Here is a 20,746-nt window from a genome sequence, read left to right as displayed (position 1 = left end):
ATTGGAAAGGAAGGATGATTTAAAAATAAATAACCTAAATCATCACTAGAAATAGTTAGAAAAGATAGAAATTAAATCCAAGGTCAGGAGAAGTAAACAAACAATAAGTATGACTATTATACAATAAATAAAACTAATAAAGATGAAATTTTAGGCCAGCGCTGTGGCTCACTAGGCTAATCCTCCGCCTGCAGCGCTGGCATCCCAGGTTCTAGTCCCGGTTGGGGCACTGGTTCTGTCCTGGTTGCTCCTCTTCCAGTCCAGCTCTCGGCTGTGGCCCAGGAAGGCAGTGGAGGATGGCCCAAGTGCTTGGGTCCTATACTCACATGGGAGACCAGGAGGAAGCACCTGGCTCCTGGCTTCTGATGGGTGTAGTGCACCGGCTGTGGCAGCCATTTGTGGGGGTGAACCAACGGAAGGAAGACCTTTCTCTCTGTCTCTCTCACTGTCTAACTCTGCCTGTCAAAAAAAAAAAAAAAGATGAAATTTTATTCTTTGAAATCTTAGTAAAACTGACAGTCCCTTTAGTGAGACTAATCTCAATAAAAGGAGTGAGGATGGAAGTATTAATAATGAAAAGGGAAAATACTATATGATATATTCATTTCAGTGATAGCAAGGGAATATTCTAATAAAATTTAGGATGTATCTTTCACAAATTTTATAAAGGGGACAAATTTTTGTGGGATACAACCTGGTAAAATTGATAAAAGATGAATGGAAAAGCTGGAAACTTCTATGATTAATAATAATATAAACTGTAGTTACAGAATAGCCCACAAATTAATCCCCAGATGGCTTCATTGGTAAATGCCAAAGAGAAAGTAAATACAGTAAAATTTTAAAATCAGTGCTCAAATACATATTTCATTAACAATTTATGATGATTAATTAATTTGATTCAGGAAAAGTCTATTCCTATACATCAGAAAGTTTACATTATATATTTTACATCATGAGAAATCCCCAATTCTTTTGGTAGATCTTTAATGTTTTCTTTTAAGGAGATTGTGTGGTGAAATGGGGACAGAATCCTAAGATTTCAAATTACAAAGAACAAAATTTTCTTTATTTTCCTTTCTGAACTGAAAATGTAACTTTGCAGTTTAGGTAAGTAAGAAGTAAGGAATCAACCACAACATTCCTGTATTGTTTTCTGGGATTTTGTATCTTATTATTAACCATTCAACCACACAGTCACTACACTGATCAAAAATGGTTTCTGGGGACCACTGCCTGTAGTGCCAGCATCCCATGTTGGCTCCTTTTTGAGTCCCGGCTGCTCCACTCTTGATCCAGCTCTATGCTGTGGCCTGGGAAGGCAGTAGAAGATGGCACAGTCCTTGGGCCCTTGTACCCACATCAGAGACCCGAAAGAAGATCCTGGCTCCTGGCTTCAGATTGGTGCAGCTCTGGCCATTGCAGTGATCTGGGGAGTGAACCAGTAGATAGAAGACCTCTCTCTCTCTCTCTCTTCCTCTCTTTTTCACTCTGTCTTTCTAATAAATAAATGCATCTTGGGATTACATCAAATTGAGAAGTTTCTGTACTGCAAAAGAAACAGGTAAGTGAAGAGGCAACCAACAGAATGGGAAAAAATATTTGCAAATTATGCAACCAATAAAAGTTTAATAACCAGAATCTACAAAGAGATCAAGAAACTGAACAACAAAACAAACAACCCACTTAAGAGATGGGCCAAGGACCTCAATAGACATTTTTCAAAAGAGGAAATCCAAATGGCCAATAGACACATGTAAAAATGTTAAAAATTACTAGCCATCAGGTAAATGCAAATCAAAACCACAATGAAGTTTCACCTCACCCAAGTTAGACTGGCTTACATACATAAATCAACTAACAACAGATGCTGGCGAGGATTTCAGGAAAAAGGTTCACTAATCCACTGGTGGTGGGAATGCAAACTGGTAAAGCCACTACAGAAGACAGTTTGGAGATACCTTAGAAACCTGTATATTGCCCTACCACATGACCCAACCATCCCACTCCTTGGAATTTACCCAAAGGAAATTAAATTGGCCATAAAAGAGCTGTCTGCACCTCAATGTTCATTGCATCTCAGTTCACAATAGCTAAGACATGGAATCAACCTAAATGCCCATCAACAGTAGACTGGATAAAGAAATTATGGGATATGTACTCTATAGAATACTATATAGCAGTAAAAAATAAAATAAAATACGGTCATTTGCAACAAAATGGAGAATCTGGAAAACATTATGCTGAGTGAAATAAGCCAGTCCCAAAGGGACAAATATCATATGTTCTCCCTGATCTGTGACAACTGAGTACCTAAAAGGAAACCTGTTGAAGTGAAATGGACACTATGAGAAATGGTGACTTGATCAGCTCTTGTCCTGACTCTCAAGGAACATTTTACTACTTTATTCCTTTTAGTATTTTTTTGTTCTACTTAATAGCATTGGTTGAACCCTTTAATTAACACACAAATTATTCTTAGGTGTGTAAAATTAACTAAAACATGATCCCTGTGAAATATAACAGTGGGAATAAGAGAGGGAGATGTACTGTTCAGCACATGCTCACTCAGTCTTACTCCTAATGGCAAAGTTAGAGATGGTGCCAGGGGATTCCAATTCAATCCCATCAAGTTGGCATGTATCAATGCCATCTTACTAGTCAAAGTGATCAGTTTAAGTTCATAATTGATCATAATGATAGGATTATGTGTCAAAGGGATCAAATAAACTAGTGTCTGCTAATAATAACTGATAGAATTAAAAAGAAGAGAACAATCCAACATGGGAAGCGGGATACACAATACACTCATAGAATGGCAGATGGCCTAAACAACACTCTGGCCTCAGAATTAGCCCTTAAGTCATTCAGATCTGGCTAAAAAGCCCATGAGAGTTTTGCAGGCATGGAAAGTCAAGACACTGTGGTGGGCCGGTGCCACGGCTCACTAGGCTAATCCTCCACCTTGCAGCGCCGGCACACTGGGTTCTAGTCCCGGTCGGGGCGCCAGATTCTGTCCTGGTTGCCCCTCTTCCAGGCCAGCTCTCTGCTGTGGCCAGGGAGCGCAGTGGAGGATGGCCCAAGTCCTTGGGCCCTGCACCCCATGGGAGACCAGGATAAGTACCTGGCTCCTGCCATCGGATCAGCGCAGTGCGCCGGCCACAGTGCGCCGGCCGCAGCGCACTGGCTGCAGTGGCCATTGGAGGGTGAGCCAGCGGTAAAGGAAGACCTTTCTCTCTGTCTCTCTTTCTCACTGTCCACTCTGTCTGTCAAAAAATAAAAAAAAAATAAAAAAAAATAAAAAGACACTGTGGAAAAAAAAAAAAAAACACCTAAATGAAAGATCTCTGCGAGTGAGATCCCAGCAGAAAGAATGGGCCATCAGAATCGGCCCTTAAGGCATTTGGATCTGGCTAAAAAGCCCATGAGAGTTTTGCAGGCATGGAAAGCCAAGACACTGTGGCAAAAAAAAAAAAAAAAAAAAAAAATCTAAATGAAAGATCTCTGTAAGTGAGATCCCAGCAGAAAGAACGGGCCATCAAAGAAGGAGGTACCTTTCTCTAAAGGGAGGAGAGAGCTTCCACTTTGCAATGGCCTTATCTAAATAAGATCGGAGTTGGTGAACTCCATAGGCTTCTATAACCTTGGCAGCTCATGACAAGAGCCTTGAGTGATTACTGATGTCATAAATAAGAGTGTCAACTGTTAAATCAACAACAGGAGTCACTCTGCACCTGCTCCCCATGTAGGAGCTCTGTCCTTAATGTGTTGTTCTATGCGAATTAATGGTAAAACTACTACTCAAACAGTACTCTATAATTTGTATGTCTGTGTGGATGCAGTCTGTTGAAATCTTTACTTAGTATATACTAAGTTGATCTTCTGTATATAATGATAATTGAAAATGAATCTTAATGAAGAATGGGATGGGAGAGGGAGTGGGAGATGGGATGTTGCAGGGGGGAGGGAGGTTATGGGGGGAAAAGCCACTATAATCCAAAAGTTGTACTTTGCAAATTTATATTTATTAAATAAAAGTTAAAAAATAAAGTATTTTTGTCAGATTTGTTTTGTAGAAACTACCAAAATGTTAACACACTATTTCTTGTATTTATGAATTCAAACCTGAGAGTAAAAATTCATGAAATTATTTTTTCAATTGTTGACTCATGTTCATTTCTAAAGTTATGCTTTTATTTTCTCTAGTGTGGTGATGTGGCTTTTAGATTTTTAGAGAAATACTTTTATCATCATCAATAGAATAAAAAGAAACATGCAAACTTTTAAATACTATTTTCATTACTGTTACTTTTAAATGAAGAAAAATTAATTAATACAATTTTTATTGTGTATTTAATTCCTGCACACAATTTCTAGAAGTAAGCTAGTTTTTAAGAGATAATGCAAATCCTATGAATTTGAGAAGTGTCTTCAAACTGATTGCTTATTACATAAATTAAAATTTCATGTTTCATGTTCTTGTTGTTTCTTGTTTTGTAATCGAGGGAGACTAGGCATAAGATCAGTTATTTTCAAATTTAATTTACTTGTGTGTGTGTGTCTTTTTTTTAGTGTTACTCTTATTTCATCAATCAACTTCTCCTTTGCTTCCTTGAGTGTTCTGATTTTCTTTGTTTAGGTTCATTTTTTTAGACTTTGAATCAGACATATGAAGACATTTGAATACTACAGAAGTGGCATTATGCTCTGCCTAAAGAGGTCATTAACACTGACAAGTTTACTATTTATTCAATAGTTTTAATTTGTTTTTTTCACTTGACCCTAAAGCTGTTTGTTTTCTCACTCATTTGTTTAATTCTCTAGGCCTTAATTTTTCCATTGTGCCTCTTCATTTGTTCATGATTGGCCTTTTCTTGATTTAGCAACTCACAACATTCATAAAAAAAAAAGTGTAGTTGTTCACAGAGCATCTAATGTCGGAGAGATTCATTATGTTGACATTTTATAGTCTTTCCAATTATACTTTCTTCACTGGTTGTCCTCAAGTATCCTATTTATCTTCGTAAGTACTTTCCTTAGCTTTACAGAAGCTTTTCATCAGGAAACCATTTTTAGGCTTTATTAAAATCAGACATGTGCTGGGCCTTATTAAAATCAGGCATGTGCACTATTTCTCATTTTCTAAGTGAATAATAATATTTCTTGCTTATACGTATATCATTTAGCAAAGCTGAGAAGGAAAAAATGACTTTCTTTGATATCCCATTACAAATAAGTGTACTTTAAAAGTATCTATCTTAGGCTGGGTATTTATGTGCAGAGGCATAATTTTAATATATCACATGTTTATTATTTCACTTTCATTACTTTCTTCCTTCTTTTGTGATTATTTCTATGAAGATGGAAGTGATATTTCTGTCAACTATTAGAACAGACTGATTTTTGTTTGCTTCTGCAGTGAGGCTAAGTAAATAGTACTCTCTTCCTTGTCAAGAAAGTACTGCAAAGGTGTAACAAATGAAGTATATAAATCACATGAATCACAAATCACTTCAAAATTGGAGTTCTTGACTTGTTTATTTAAGCAAGTTTATTTCATAACACACATTTCTAAAATTGAGTATACTTACACTGCCAATGAGAACATTTGATGATGGAACAATAGAAAAAATTCTTTTTCTCCTGATTACTTTCTCACGGTATCCAAAGGAATAAGGAAGTAAATTAAGTGTTCCCAGATGCACTAAACTTGGTCGATTACACTCACTTTACCTCCCTCTATGTGGAGTAAATAAAATATCTGAAGGAGGATAACCATATGTGTAGAAAGCAACATTCTATGTCCTCGAAATCCAGACTAGAGAAAGACGTCCCTCAATTACCCAATTACCATCCCCCAAATTTTTATTTAGTAAGACCACTAGAATCTGTAGTTGCAAAGATACATTGATATCCTCCTTAAGGGTGAAGATGGAAGAGTGGTAGCAGGGCAGATCTGGAGCATTATTTGTGAGACTATTTTTTATATACTAATTCACTGCATATTTGCATACCTCCTGGGACAATGTAGGGGACACTAGATATTTGTCCCTAAAAGTTTCTGCAATGTTTAAGAGCAGTACAGTGACTAAATTGAGTCTAAAGCAACGGTCTTACAACTGAAAATTCACTTGCTATCTCACTTTTCTTACAAGATTATTTTGAGCAACCCTTTTCCATGAAAGCATAACCAAGATTCTGCAATAATGGAAGTAGTATCATTCTAAAACCAGATGCCTAAAGCTAATCCAATGATTAAAAATGTCAGTGAATAGATATGCTTTATTTGGACATATATTTTGTCCTAATATTACACACCATGGAGAGATTTAATTCCAGATGCTAAATCCCCTTAACATTAATCCAAAACAGATGAAAAAAGTCCAAAATTAATTTTTCTTGCATATGTGAGTTTGCATCCCAAAGAAATGAAAATCCGCGCTTCGTTCTCTCTTTGAAACTTTGCTATATTTCAGATCTAGAAGTTCATTTTCAATGCCTGGATAGAATTTGGCCTCTTCATCATCACTACATGAAAATATGTATATTATATGTATATTTTCTTTCAGGGCCTCAGTCTCTGATGTACCTTACCTTCAGTGCATTTAAAGGTTTAATGTTACGATATAATGTTACTACCCTGGACATATACCCTCCACCTCTAGCAAACCACAGAATATACAGTACCTAATCCAGTTAGCACATTTAATTATGTTGCCAGGAGTTAAGCACATGATATTGCCTCTGGCTATAGAATAAGGTCATCTGAACCTGATGGGATACAGAGTATCTGGGGTCTTGTCTTGGCTATACTCTTCCACTTTCCTCTAATGTGCACTCTTTGAGGCAGCAGCAGAAGCTGAAGTACTCAAATCTCTGTAGCCTGCGTGGAAGACTCAGATTGAGTACTTGCTTTCAATTTTGGCTTGGCTATTGTGGGTATTTGGGTAGTGGGTAGGAGATCTGTCTGTAGCTCTGCATTTCAAATAAAATAAAAATAAATTTATTTTTAAACTAAAATATACTTTTGTAACAAAATGAATTTCAGTAGGCAGTGAAGAAACTCTGATATTTCAAATCACTTTTTTACAAGAGTCATTAAGCAAATTTACCAGTAAAATATATGCCAAACAAAACTTTTTCAAGGAAGTAAAAACTCAAAAGATTAAGTAGGAATTCTGTAACTTATAAAACTGTAGATTTTTTTTCAATTTTTCACCTGCTAAGTTATTATTTGATAAGACTTAATTTTTTTAACTTTTATTTAATGAATACAAATTTCCAAAATACAGCTTATAGATTACAATTGCTTCCCCCCATAACGTCCCTCCCACCTGCAACCCTCCCCTTTCCTACTCCCTCTACCCTTCCATTCACATCAAGATTCATTTTCGATTCTCTCTATATACAGAAGATCAGTTTAGCATACATTACGTAAAGATTTCAACAGTTTGCTCCCACACAGAAACATAAAGTGAAAAATACTGTTTGAGTACTAGTTATAGCATTAAATCTCAATGTACAGCACACTAAGGCCAAAGATCCTACATGAGGACTAAGTGCACAGTGACTCCTGTTGTTGACTTAACAAATTGACACTCTCGTTTATGGCATCAGTAATCACCCTAGGCTCTTGTCATGAGCTGCCAAGGCTATGGAAGCCCCCTGATTTCACCGACTCTGATCATATTTAGACAAGGCCATGGTCAAAGTGAAAGTTCTCTCCTCCCTTCAGAGAAAGGTACCTCCTTCTTTGATGACCCGTTCTTTCCACTGGGATCTCAGTCGCGGAGATCTTTCATTTAGGTTTTTCTTTTTTTTCCCCAGAGTGTCTTGGCTTTCCATGCCTGAAATACTCTCATGGGCTTTTCAGCCAGATCTGCACGCCTTAAGGGCTGATTCTGAGGCCAGAGTGCTGTTTAGGACATCTGCCATTCTATGGGTGTGCTGTGTATCTCACTTCCCATGTTGGATCATTCTCTCCCTTTTTGATTCTATCAGCTAGTATTTGCAGACACTATTCTTGTTTATGTGATCCCTTTGTTTCTTAGTCCTATCATTATGATCAATTGTGAACAGAAATTGATCACTGGGACTAGTGAGAGGGCATTGGTACATGCCACACGGTAATCAATATGAAAGAAGGTAAAGGAAGGAAACCTCACAGCAAAAGATCACAGGGAATTCAAAGCATACATTAGAACTTATCTTTGGCAAATGGCAGGGCAAAGTTACCACTTATCATTAGTCACATTGAACATTAATGGCCTGAACTGTCCAGTTAAAAGACACCGATTGGCTGATTGGCGTAAGGAACAAAACCCATCTATTTGCTGCTTACAAGAAACACATCTTTCCAACAAAGATGCATACAGACTGAAGGTGAAAGACTGGAAAAAGATATACCATGCCAACAGAAATGAAAAAACAGTGGGCATAGCCATCTTAATATTGGACAACATAAACTTTACCACAAAAACTGTTAAGAGAGACAAAGAGGGACACTATATAATGATTAAGGGATTAATTCAACAGGAAGATATAACAATTATCAATGTATATGCACCTAATTACAGGGCACCAGTTTATTTAAAAGATTTGTTAAGGGACTTAAAGGGATACTTAGACCCCAATACAATAGTACTGGGGAACTTCAATACTCCACTCTCAGAAATAGATAGATCAACAGGACAGAAGACTTAAATTTATACAATGGTTCTCAACTGGGGGTGATTTTTGTTCCAAAGAGACCATTTGGCAATGTCTGGAGATATTTCGATTGTCACAAATGGAGTGAGATTACAATTTGTAGCTAGTAGGTTATATTAGTTTCCATAACAAATTAGCACAGTAGGATCCATTAGAAACTAGCACAAATATGATGGCTTAAAAACAACAGATGCTGGAATAGACAATTGGCACAGCACTTAAGATGCTGCTTGGGACACCGACTTCCCACATTAGAATACCTGAGTTCAAGTCCCAGCTCCACCTCTAATCCAGTTTCCTTTTAGTGTGTACTTCGTTGGGCAACAGATGTAAACTAACAGATGAAAGAGTTCTCTCTTTCTCTCTCTCTCTCCTATCTCTCTCTCTCTCTCTCTCTCACACACACACACACACACACATACGCATACTCTGCCTTTCAAATAAGTACCCCCAAAAAAGTCCAAATGTTTATTCTTTCATGGTTTTAGAGGACAGAAGTCCGAAATCAAATATGGCAAGATCAGATACCCACTAAATGTGCCAGCAAAGAATCCTCCCTTCCTTGCCTCTTCCTAGCATCCATTGGTTACTGGAAGTCCTAGGCATTCTTTAGTTTTTAGTTCATCAAGATAAAGGGTCATGGGTATACACTGCTCTGAACCCACATTCTATGGATTTTGAATTCAACAAGGAGAAATTCTCAGCACAAAATTAACATTTCAAATATATCCCAAATAGGCATAATTCCACCTATGTTTATTCCTATGATTCAATTTCCCTTTGAACAAAATTTCTAACTCAGAACTTATTGTAATCCTATAAAGTGACATGTCATTCCTCTATTTTTGAGCAGGAATTTTAGTCCTTTGTATCAGTGGAATTTCTTAGGACCAAGAAATTCGTCTCCCAGGAAAAGTTTCTCTGTAATCAATAGTCAATTCTTCAAGAATCACCTTCAGATCATGCAACAGGAGATGGCATTTCAATGCACACAGAAGCCACCACTGGACTTGAGACCACTTAGTGCCTTTATTTTCCTGTGTGAAGGACCCCTGAGTGGAGAATGTGACTTTTAGCCATGATTTAGAGTTTCTTAACCCTAACCCTAACCCTAACCCTAGCACTAACACTTTACAAATGAAACCTCCAGAGCCCACATGATCACAGGTAGAACTCAGATGACTTGAAACTGAAAAGCAGTCAATATTGTTCAGCCTCCCAACCCCACTTCCAATGTTCATAAATTTCCCTTTAGAATTAAATAATCATTACTTCTGACATGAAAGCTTGAGAGAAGCTTTCTGTGCTTTCTTGCTGAGTTGCAGCAGCCTATCTATATCTATATCTATATCTATATCTATATCTATATCTATATCTATATCCTGAGGCTGGCAATACCTCCTAAAACTTTCCAGATCCGTTTTTTTGTTTGTTCATATCTACTATGCATTAGACTGGGAGAGGCTACTAACAGGGACCCTGCAATCAAATTCTTTATGTCAATTAGTATGACAACTGCAGCCTCCAGGCCTACTACCATTTGTATGAGATCAGTTATGTTCTTTGTAATGCTGCTTAAGTTCTCTCCTGTGGCCTTTGCTGAAATCAAGATTGTGTATGTCTAAGGTTAAATCCTTAACATCTTTCTGTGGCCAGAACGTAGCCCTCAAATAGATGTTTAACCTTAATCCCCAACCAGGTGGTGTTAAGGAATGAGACTTTTAATTTAGGGCTCTTTGGCCTTAAAAAAGAGTTTAAGGGAACTGCTTTCTTTGTTCCACCACGAGAGGACACAACAAGACAGCACCATCTTGAAGCACCAACCAAGCTCTCACCAGGCTCTGGATCTACTGATGCCTTAAATTTGGACATCCAGACCCCAGAAATGTGAGCAATCAATTCCTATGGTTTATAAACCACTCATATTTAAAGCATTTTGTTAAAGCATCATAAATGAACTACAATCCTCAAGACAAAGAGCCTTTATTTTGTGGAAGAAGCTATAGTCCCTGTCCAAAGACAGAGTAGCAAGTGGTTACCTTGGAGCTTCACACTCAGTTAATAGATATTAAAAACCAAACCAAAAGTCATCAAATTGTGCATTTAAAGTGAGGAATTTTATTTATTTGGATAAAACCATAATTCTAAAAAGTGATATAGCAAAACAAACAAGTAAAATAAAATTTTAGGGACAGCAAGCAAGTCAAAGATTGCCATGCACTGGGAGCTGAGGAAAAGGAAGAACTACAAAGGGACATGAGAGCACAATTAAGGGCAAGGTAAATGCATTACATCCTGATTTAGTGTCCTCTAGGAAATTGCACGTACATTAAAAAATTATGGAACTCTAAACTTAGAAACCAATGAACATTACTCTATGGAAATTTTATATTAATAACATTGATTTGTAGAATATTTTTAAGGTTAACTACCTAAGAGTCTACTAACTTGAAGTCTAGACACATGCTAGGAACAGCCAAAAAAATTCCTCCATGGGTAGTTTCTTATCTTCAAAATTTCACTCTTTTGTTTTGCTTATGAATTTCCACAGAATTTGTACAAAATATTGTAGCAATATATAGGATTTGAACAAATAAGACCTTAATTTCCTGTAGAATGTTTGTATAATTTAAGGAATGGTAAAAAGGAGTGACTGAAGAAAATGTTTTTAGTATAGACTTTTAATAATGAAAAAGCCCAATTTGAAGACAAGGTTTTGAAAAAGTAAAAAGTTTTGATCCTAACACTAAAATGCAGAAAAAAGCAGATTTTTTCCTTAATTTGTAAAATTTATTTTTAATTTATTTTTAAGGAATACAAATTTCATAAGTACAACTTTAGGAATATAGTTATTCTCCCCACCACATCAGCCCTCCTTTTCCCTCCCCTCCTCCTCCTCCCTCTCCTCTGCCAGTTCCATTCTCCTTTAAGATTAATTTTCAATTAACTTTGTACACAGAAGACCAACTCTCTACTAAGTAAAAATTTCAACAATTTACACACACATACCAAAAAAAAAAAACTGTTTAAGAGCTATTTTTACAGTTAACTCTCAATACAACTCATTGAGGACAGAGGTCCTGCATGGGGAGTTAGTTTATTGCAGCTCCTTAATATGTTTGATTTTGAAAATTTGGGGAAACCTTATGCTTTGCCTTCTTTTTCATAAACCTTCTCCACTCAAACATGTGGAACACAGTAATAATTTCATTTTCTTCCATAGGCATTTGCAGTTGTCTTTCTTTTCCCTAAAGATTTATTTTATGTATTTGAAAGAGTTACAAAGAGACATAGAGCCTGAGAGAGAGAGAGAGAGAAAAAGTCTTCCATCTGCTGGTTCACTCCCCAGATGGCCAGAACGGCCAAAGCTGCACCGATCCAAAGCCAGAAGCCCGGAACCTCCTCTGGGTCTCCCATGTGGGTCAGGGGCCCAAGGACTTGAGCCATTTTCTACTGTTTTCCCAGGCCATAGCAGAGAGCTAGATTGGAAGAGGAACAGCCAGGACTAGAACCAGAGCCCATATGGGATGCTGGCACTGCAGGCTGGAGCTTTAACCCACTGCACCACAGCGCCAGCTCCTGCAGTTGTTTTTGAGATGAGTAGTTTCTGTGTCTGGCATTGAAGGATAGTGAATAAAGCTGCAGCCTGTCATTTGGAACCCAGCTGCACCACCTCCAATCCAGCACTCTGCTATGGCTCGGGAAAGCAGTAGAAAATGGCCCAAGATCTTGGGCCCCTGCATGTAGTGTGGGAGACCCAGAAGAAGCTCCTGGCTCCTGGCTTCAGCGGTCCAGCTCAGGTCATTGCGGCCATTTGGGGAGTGAACCAGAGGATGGAAGTCCTCTCTTGCTCTTCTCTCTCTCTGTCTCTGCCTCTGCCTCTGTCTCTTTGTAACTCTGCCTTTCAAATAAATAAATAAACCTTTAAAAAGAAGATGGGTAGTTTCTTTTGTTAATTTTTTCATATTTCCTGAGCATCTTTCAAATAGTATATATGATTTTATCTGTACTAGTCTCAATAATGTGTTTTTATTCCTTCTCACTTTGAGAATTCCTTCCCACTATTGTGTCTTTCAGAACCCAGTGCTCTATCCTAACTGTACACAGGCCTTGGTGTTGGGCCCTGCTTGTCCCAATCTGCTCTCTTCAACACAAACTGAAGCATTCAGTATTCAGTACCCCTTCACTTCTTCCAATAATGCTGCATTTCTGTTTTAGAGAGTCCTAGCAGGTAGAAACCCTAATTCAAAGGCATTCTTACCACATTTACAGGTTATAATATCAATATTGACCCATGTCATTTCATACAATTTGCAATGAAGCCCTTCTAGCAGAGGTCAGAGAAGCTCAATCACCAGAAGGCAACACACACAAATCTGGATTTGACTTTCACTAGGTGTTTTAGTGGTTTCTTTATAGCTCTAATCTTTGCTTTGGACACTGAGTAATACGAAGACAGCCTCAGTTTGACTAAACTTTAGACAAGCTTATTTCCAACTCTAGGACCCTGATTTCTTCCCCCTCTCCATCTTTATTGAGATGTAGTTGACAAATGAAACTAAATGCAATACAAGTGTAGGGTTTAATGCTTGATTACATTGTGAAATAATCACCACAATCAAGCTAATTAACATGTCCATCACCTCAGTTAGTAGTTTGTTGTTTTGTTTTTCTATTTTGTATATATGATGAGAACAACCCCTCTCCCACTCTTGCTTGATATTCACTTTAGAAAACTTGTAGTCCTAAATCCTTTCCCTGCCCCCTTTGAGATGTAAATCATGTTAAAAGCCTCTTGGGTGATTTGCAAACCACAATCATCTTTCTTAAGGATCTGAGAGCCATCTCTCTGAAACGCAGTCATCAAAGATGTTAGAGTCCCTATCTCCCAGTTGCTGTGGGAAAGTAGGAATCTATTTTTGTCAGTTGCCCAATATCAAATTGTAATCCTAGAGGTGGGTGCTGTGGCACAGTGGGTTAAAGCCTCAGCCTGCAGTGCCAGCATCCCGTGTGGGCACCGGTTCTAGTCCCAGCTGCTCCACTTCCGATCCAGCTCTCTGCTATGACCTAGGAAAGCAGTAGAAGATGGCCCAACTGCTTGGGCCCCTGCACCTGCGTGGAAGACATGGAAGAAGCTCCTGGCTTCCAGCTTCAGCTCAGCTCAGCTCTGTGCTGTTGTGGTCATTTGGGGAGTGAACCAGCAGATAGAAGACCTCTCTCTCTGGCTCTACCTCTCTCTGTAACTGTCTTTCAAATAAATAAAATAAATTTTTTTTTTAAAAAAAATTGTAACCCTAGCTCTTGTCATGAGGGAAGAAGGTTTACTTTTCCTTTGGATAAAGGCAATTTTTGCTTTGACAAACTTTACACGATAGGCTGTCAGGAAGAGAGGAGAGACATGAAGTTGAGGGCAATAAGATGAGGCTGGAGCCCATAGTATGAACAGGAAACTCAGGAGAGTGGACTCCTTCCTTTACGTGAATATTAAATGCCCTATGAAAACAGGGGCTTTCAGAGTGATGCAAAGCATACATTTACAGAGAGTTTGTCAAAACTCTCGGTGGTGTTGAGTAACCTGAGCCAAGTAGGGTAGGGAATTTTGTGAACCTAGTATTCCAGTAGACACATGGCAGAGTTCCCACACTCTCTGTTTTACTCTTTATCAGGAACAAAAAACAATTACCCTACTAATCTCATCCCTAATGGAACAATTTCTGCGATACTTGTTATCCTTTGACCCATCACACTCATCAGTTTTCATTGCTATGAGATCATTTATTATAACATAATTGATTATATCATTCTCTATTGCTATAACAAAATACCCAAGTCTAGCTAATTTATCAAATAAGAACTTTCTTAGCTTTTTCTTCTGGAGAATGTGAAATTTCATAGCATGGTTCAGCCATTTGTTTAGCATTTGATGAGGGCTTTGTGACACTACAACATAGTATGAAAAAGCACAGGCTGAGATGGTGTAAGCATGCTAGATGTAATCTTTCCTCCTTTTCCTGTAAACTCAGTACTGCCACTTATGACACCATGTTGGTACTCAAATATTTATTCAGTTCTATTTTTTTAATTGCAAGCAGATTCTGCTTCTGCTGCTTCTTTGTCTTCTTACTCTTTTAAGATTCATCCATTTATTTGAAAAGCAGAGTTACAGAGAGGCAGAGGCAGAGAAAGAGAGAGAGAATCTTCCATTCACTGGCTCACTCTCCAGCTGGCTGCAAGGGCCAGAGCTGTGCTGATCCAAAGCCAGGAGCCAAGAACACCCCTCACCCTGGGTCTCCCACATGGGTGCAGGGGCCCAAGGACTTGGGCCATCCACTACTGCTTTACCAGGCCACAGCAGAGAGCCGGATCAGAAGTGGAACAGCCGGGACTCAAACTGGCACTCATATGGGATGCCAGCATTGCAGGCAGGTGGCAGCCCATTCGTTATGCCACAGCACCATCCCCTAAAATGTTGTATTCTATTTCATAAATCAAATATCCTATCTATTTATATATTTCTTCCAATATTCTATAGTATAACATTGCTTTTTGCTTCCTATATCTGTTAACAGAATTTTCACATTTTATCCTAATTATGTTAGCTAGCATTGTGATATTACTTTAAAAAATTAATTTAAAATAAATTCATTGATAACTTTCCCCCAATTAAATTTTATTCTGATATGGAGTTTCTTTTTCTATATCTATTTTCATTGTAGATCATGTAATTGATTCAGTTTCTTCTCATTTCCATTTCCTTTTATAGAATCTTTTTTTTTGTTTGTTTGTTTCTTTTTTCAGTATTCACGGTATGTCATTTAGGAGTTTTAAGACCTCCAAGAGACTTACTCCTGAACATTTATTTATTTGAAAAGCAAAGAGGCCGGCGCCGCGGCTCACTAGGCTACTCCTCCGCCTTGCGGCGCTGGCACACCGGGTTCTAGTCCCGGTTGGGGCATCGGATTCTGTCCCGGTTGCCCCTCTTCCAGGCCAGCTCTCTTCTGTGGCCAGGGAGTGCAGTGGAGGATGGCCCAAGTGCTTGGGCCTTGCACCCCATGGGAGATCAGGATAAGTACCTGGCTCCTGCCATCGGATCAGCGTGGTGCGCTGGCCGCAGCGTGCTGGCCGCGGCGGCCATTGGAGGGTGAACCAACGGCAAAGGAAGACCTTTCTCTCTGTCTCTCTCTCTCTCTCACTGTCCACTCTGCCTGTCTAAAATAAATAAATAAATAAATAAAAATAAAAAGAAAAGAAAAGAAAAGAAAAGAGACAGAGAGACATCATTCATCTGCCAGTTTGCTCCCATGATGCCCACAACACTCATAGCATTCTGAAGCCATGACACTCAATCAGAGTGTCTCACATTGGTTACAGGGACCTAACTACTTTGAACATCAGAAGTTGCCTTCCCGGGCTCATGTTAACAAGATGGAATTGGTTCAAGCTGGGACTTGAACTTAGACACTGCTGACTGGAATGCAGCTACCCCAGGTGGCATTAACAACTGTGCCAGAAGACTGCCCACAACAGACTGTTTAAAAATCTATTTAGAATGCTACATTAATTAATTAATAGAGAATTAATGCTTTAAGATTTTGTTTTCATGCATCTTAGTATGCTTTGTTTTCAGTTATATTTTCCATCATTTTTGTCTTGCAGTTTTTATTTCTTAATTTTCTTCTCTGATTTGACTGCCTAGCAGTTTCTTCTGTCCAGAACTACCAAGTCAGAAACAGTCTATTATTTCTATCCCAGAAATTGCTGAAGTTTTTTTTTTTAATTTAATTTTAAGCCGTGAAGATACTGGGGGCTAGAAGAGTTCTGTGTAGTGGATTCCTGCCTATTCCTCTCATTTGCCTAGTTATACAACTTCATCTGATTCATGGTTATAGGATAAATCAAAGGATATTCTGTGGAGTTGCACTCTATGACACAGGGGGCATCATGCTATTCCTTGATCTCAAATCATTAGCGTGGTTCTAGTTCATTACCTCTTTTATGGTAGTTTCTGTAAAACTCATAGGAGCTGAACATTTCACTATATGAAGATAGACTTTTAAGATTATGTTTTGTTATTGCTTCTTGGGTATATTAATATTGGATTTTAATTTAGATAAGTCTTAAAATTTCATTTATTAATGGTATATTTTTGGTGCAGTGTTATTAGAGATCAAGTCAAGAAGTCACAATGCAGTCATGAGTAGGTTAAAAGCCTCAATACTTTCTGTCAGGATTGGAAAAAATTTTCTATAAAAAGTCAAAAAATAAGGGTCGGCGCTGTAGTATAGCAGGTAAAGCTGACACCTGCAGTACTGACATCCCATATGAGTGCTGGTTCAAGTCCCACCTGCTCCACTTCCTATCCAGCTTTCTGCTATGGCCTGTGAAACAGTAGAAGATGGCCCAAGTCCTTGGTCCCCTGAACCTGCGTGGGAGACCTGAAAGAATCTCCAAGCTACTGGATTTCGGTCTGCTCACCTCTGGCCATTATGGCCATTTGGGGAATGAACCAGTGGATGGAAGGCCTCTCTCTCCTTCTCGGCCTCTGTCTCTCTGTAAGTTTACCTTTCAAATAAATAAATAAATATTTTTAAAAAGTCAAAAAATAAATATTTTAGGGTTTTTAGGCCATATATGGTCTCTGTCATATTTTGTTATCCTTCCACCCACCCTTTCTCCAATGTTTAAAATGTAGAAATTATTCTTAACTTCCAGGCCATACAATGTCCCTATACCAGGTAAGAAGATAATTTTGTGTTATCACTTCAATAAATATTAGTACTGATGTGACAGAGTAGTTGTGCCCATATATAAGATGAATGCATGTGTTTTAGTTTTTAAGTGGGAATATCAAGGTTACATCATGCTTAATCCAAATTTTCTTAATTGAATATACCTTAATTTTTTTTTTTTTTGCTTAATGATAATGTATATAATAGTAGTTCATTTTTTTTCCGGGAGATATTAGAGACTAGACTTGGGTATCAGTCAAAATAATGGGAAATTCTTGGGCCGGCGCCGTGGCTCAATAGGCTAATCCTCCACCTTGTGGCGCCGGCACACCGGGTTCTAGTCCCGGTCGGGGCACTGGATTCTGTCCCGGTTGCCCCTCTTCCAGGCCAGCTGTCTGCTGTGGCCAGGGAGTGCAGTGGAGGATGGCCCAAGTGCTTGGGCCCTGCACCCCATGGGAGACCAGGAAAAGCACCTGGATCCTGGCTCCTGCCATCGGATCAGTGCGGTGCGCCGGCTGCAGCGGCGGCCATTGGAGGGTGAACCAACGGCAAAGGAAGACCTTTCTCTCTCTGTCTCTCTCTCACTGTCCACTCTGCCTGTAAAAAAAAAAAAAAAAAAAAAAAAGGGAAATTCTTTAGTGTGCATGGAGTTCTGAGAGTTGAATAAGACATCTTAATTCAATTAAATTGTTAAATATTGGAGGCCTGTGCTGTGTCTCAGTGAATTAAGATGATATTTAGAATGTCCACATCCCATATAGGAGAGGCTGGTTTATGTCGTGGTTATTTCAGGCTTTTGATCTAGCTTATTGCTATTGTACCTGGGAGGCACCTGCCAGCCCCCAGGGAGACCCTCACAGAGTTCCTGGCTCCAGTTCTGGCTGTTGTGGGCACTGGGGAGTGAAGTAGTAGATGAAAGGTATTTCTCTTTCTGTGTCTCTCTCTCTACGTCTTTCCCTCTCTATGTCTCTCTCTGTCTCTTTCACATAATACATAATAAAACTTTAAAAAATTACCAAGATCAGGGAAATCCACTCTGAGAAGAAGTGCGTTTTGGAGGAATCTTCTAAAAAGAATAAGTGTTCCTCACTTATATCAAGGTACTCACAGAAATGGGTGCTTTGTTTAGAATCTATTCAAGAGTAAGAAAGCATAGTGCAAGTATTTAAGGTTAAGACATCCTTTGTTGTTTCTCTCAAGTAGTAGCAAAAATCAACATCATCAGCAACTCTCTGAGTAGAAAAGCATTACTGGAAAAAGCCATTAAGCTATATGATATGTAATTTTCAAAGGATAATGATGCAGATGAAAAGCCTGCTTTTGCTGACTTGTGATATCTTTTTCAGAAAAGCAATGTTTAGGACACTAGACTGGGGAGGTGACAGAAAGTTATTTAGTTAAAATATTAAACTTGCATTAAAGCAAAATAATTTTAATTATTTGAACAAGCATATTTTCTGTGCATCATGGAGGGCTGTTAATTTAAAAAATTTAAGAATCACTGTTAGGAAAGTTGGGAAATGTTGCAAGCACTTAATTTATAAAAGTAGACATGCAAACATTCCAACAATATAATAAATTTATAATTATTATACTTCCAAATATATCATGAGACAAATTTGCATCATACTCAATAATCACTAATTATCAAAAATGACTATATCCAGTAAACTAATAATTCCATACTATTACCAGAAGTTTAAATCAGTGCATCTTTCCTGGAAAGGAATTTTGAAAAATGCATCAACAACCTTTAAAAGTGGAACTCTTAGGATTATTATTTTGCAATAGGTGTCTGTGGGGACAGTTAATATATTCCTCAGAACTCTCATATCTCCTGACTTTGAGTCCACTTCTGATTCTAGCTTCCAGCTGATGTGCACCCTGGGAGACACCAGGTCATAATGACTTAGGTGGTTGGGTTTCTGCCACCCAGGTCGGGGGTCTGTATTGAGTTTTCGGCTCCTGTATTGACCCTGACCCTGACCCTGACCCTAATTCTGCTTGCATTTGCTAAGTGAATCAGTCATTGGAAGGTGTCTCTCTCTCTTTCTTCTTTTCAAATAAGAAATAAAAATAGATAATTAAAACTATAAAAAAGACAAAAATATAAAAGTATTATAAAATAAAATAAAAATATATAAAAGTATCAGTCTACTTCCAGAAGTATATCCTTGAATATAATCTATAATAAAGATGTAGACAATAATATTTATGAATCATAATATAGTTACATATAATAGCCAAAATAAATTGAAAGCAAATAAAGACATTAACATATGTGTTAGTGAGATATGACAATCTCAAGTATTAAATAGACCTTATCTTACTGACATAACACATCTGGTCTTCTCTTGAAGCCATAAGTGTAATGACTTCTATTACATAGATATTTCATATGAAACTTGGCATTTGTAGAAGTATAAAGGGATAAAGAAAGACTTGGCTTCAGTGTCAGTGTTTGTTAATAAAATATTATCTTTAGTTATATTTCAAAAACTTTATAGAATTACTTTTAATAAACACATAATTAACGGCCTCTTCTATTTGCTGGTGCATGCAGTTGCAACTTAGCTATAGATTTAGTTATCTCTATTTAAAAGTGAGTAATGGAAGTAATATGCAAACTATGAACCCAAAATTCAGTTTAGAAAACACAACAAATTTATTTTAATAATTATTTACTTCCAGATAGCCCCTTATGTTATGACTATTTATCATTTTTAATAATATTAATTATTTTTAATTATTTAAAGAATATACACTTTTATTGGCCAAGGTTATTGAGTATTCAATAACATGTTTTCCTGTTTTTATTTATAAATATATTTCCATGGATGTAACATCTGTATGTGCACATACAATGTAATTTCAGTAAATATTTTAGATCCATCAAGCCTTTATAATAAAAAATAACTGCATATTTAATATTCAAAAATTAACTTCCAGATAATGATCCACATAACTTTAGATAGATGAATATAATGAATTCAAAAATAAACTTTTTAAAGTTACATGACAAATGTTACTTTTTAGTCTCTTGCTGTTTGCAAAATATTTGTTATAGTCTAATCTGTGGACACATACAAATGAAGTAAAGCATTATTCATTCTTGACTGGAATATGGTAAAAAGAGGACAGAAAAAACTATGAATATATTCATATGTATGATTATATACATGCACATATATAAAGCAAACATTAAATAAGTGACTCGAACAGTGCTAAATCATCCAGTTAAAAGGTAAATTATGCATTTGGTCACATATTCTCTTTCATGCATACTTTCAGCAATATTGTTTTACCCA

This window comes from Oryctolagus cuniculus, chromosome 14 (assembly GCF_051225735.1).
Source record: "Oryctolagus cuniculus isolate XC-2025 breed Fujian yellow rabbit chromosome 14, ASM5122573v1, whole genome shotgun sequence".
In the NCBI taxonomy this organism is placed as follows: domain Eukaryota; kingdom Metazoa; phylum Chordata; class Mammalia; order Lagomorpha; family Leporidae; genus Oryctolagus; species Oryctolagus cuniculus.
This window is presented reverse-complemented; position numbering follows the sequence as displayed.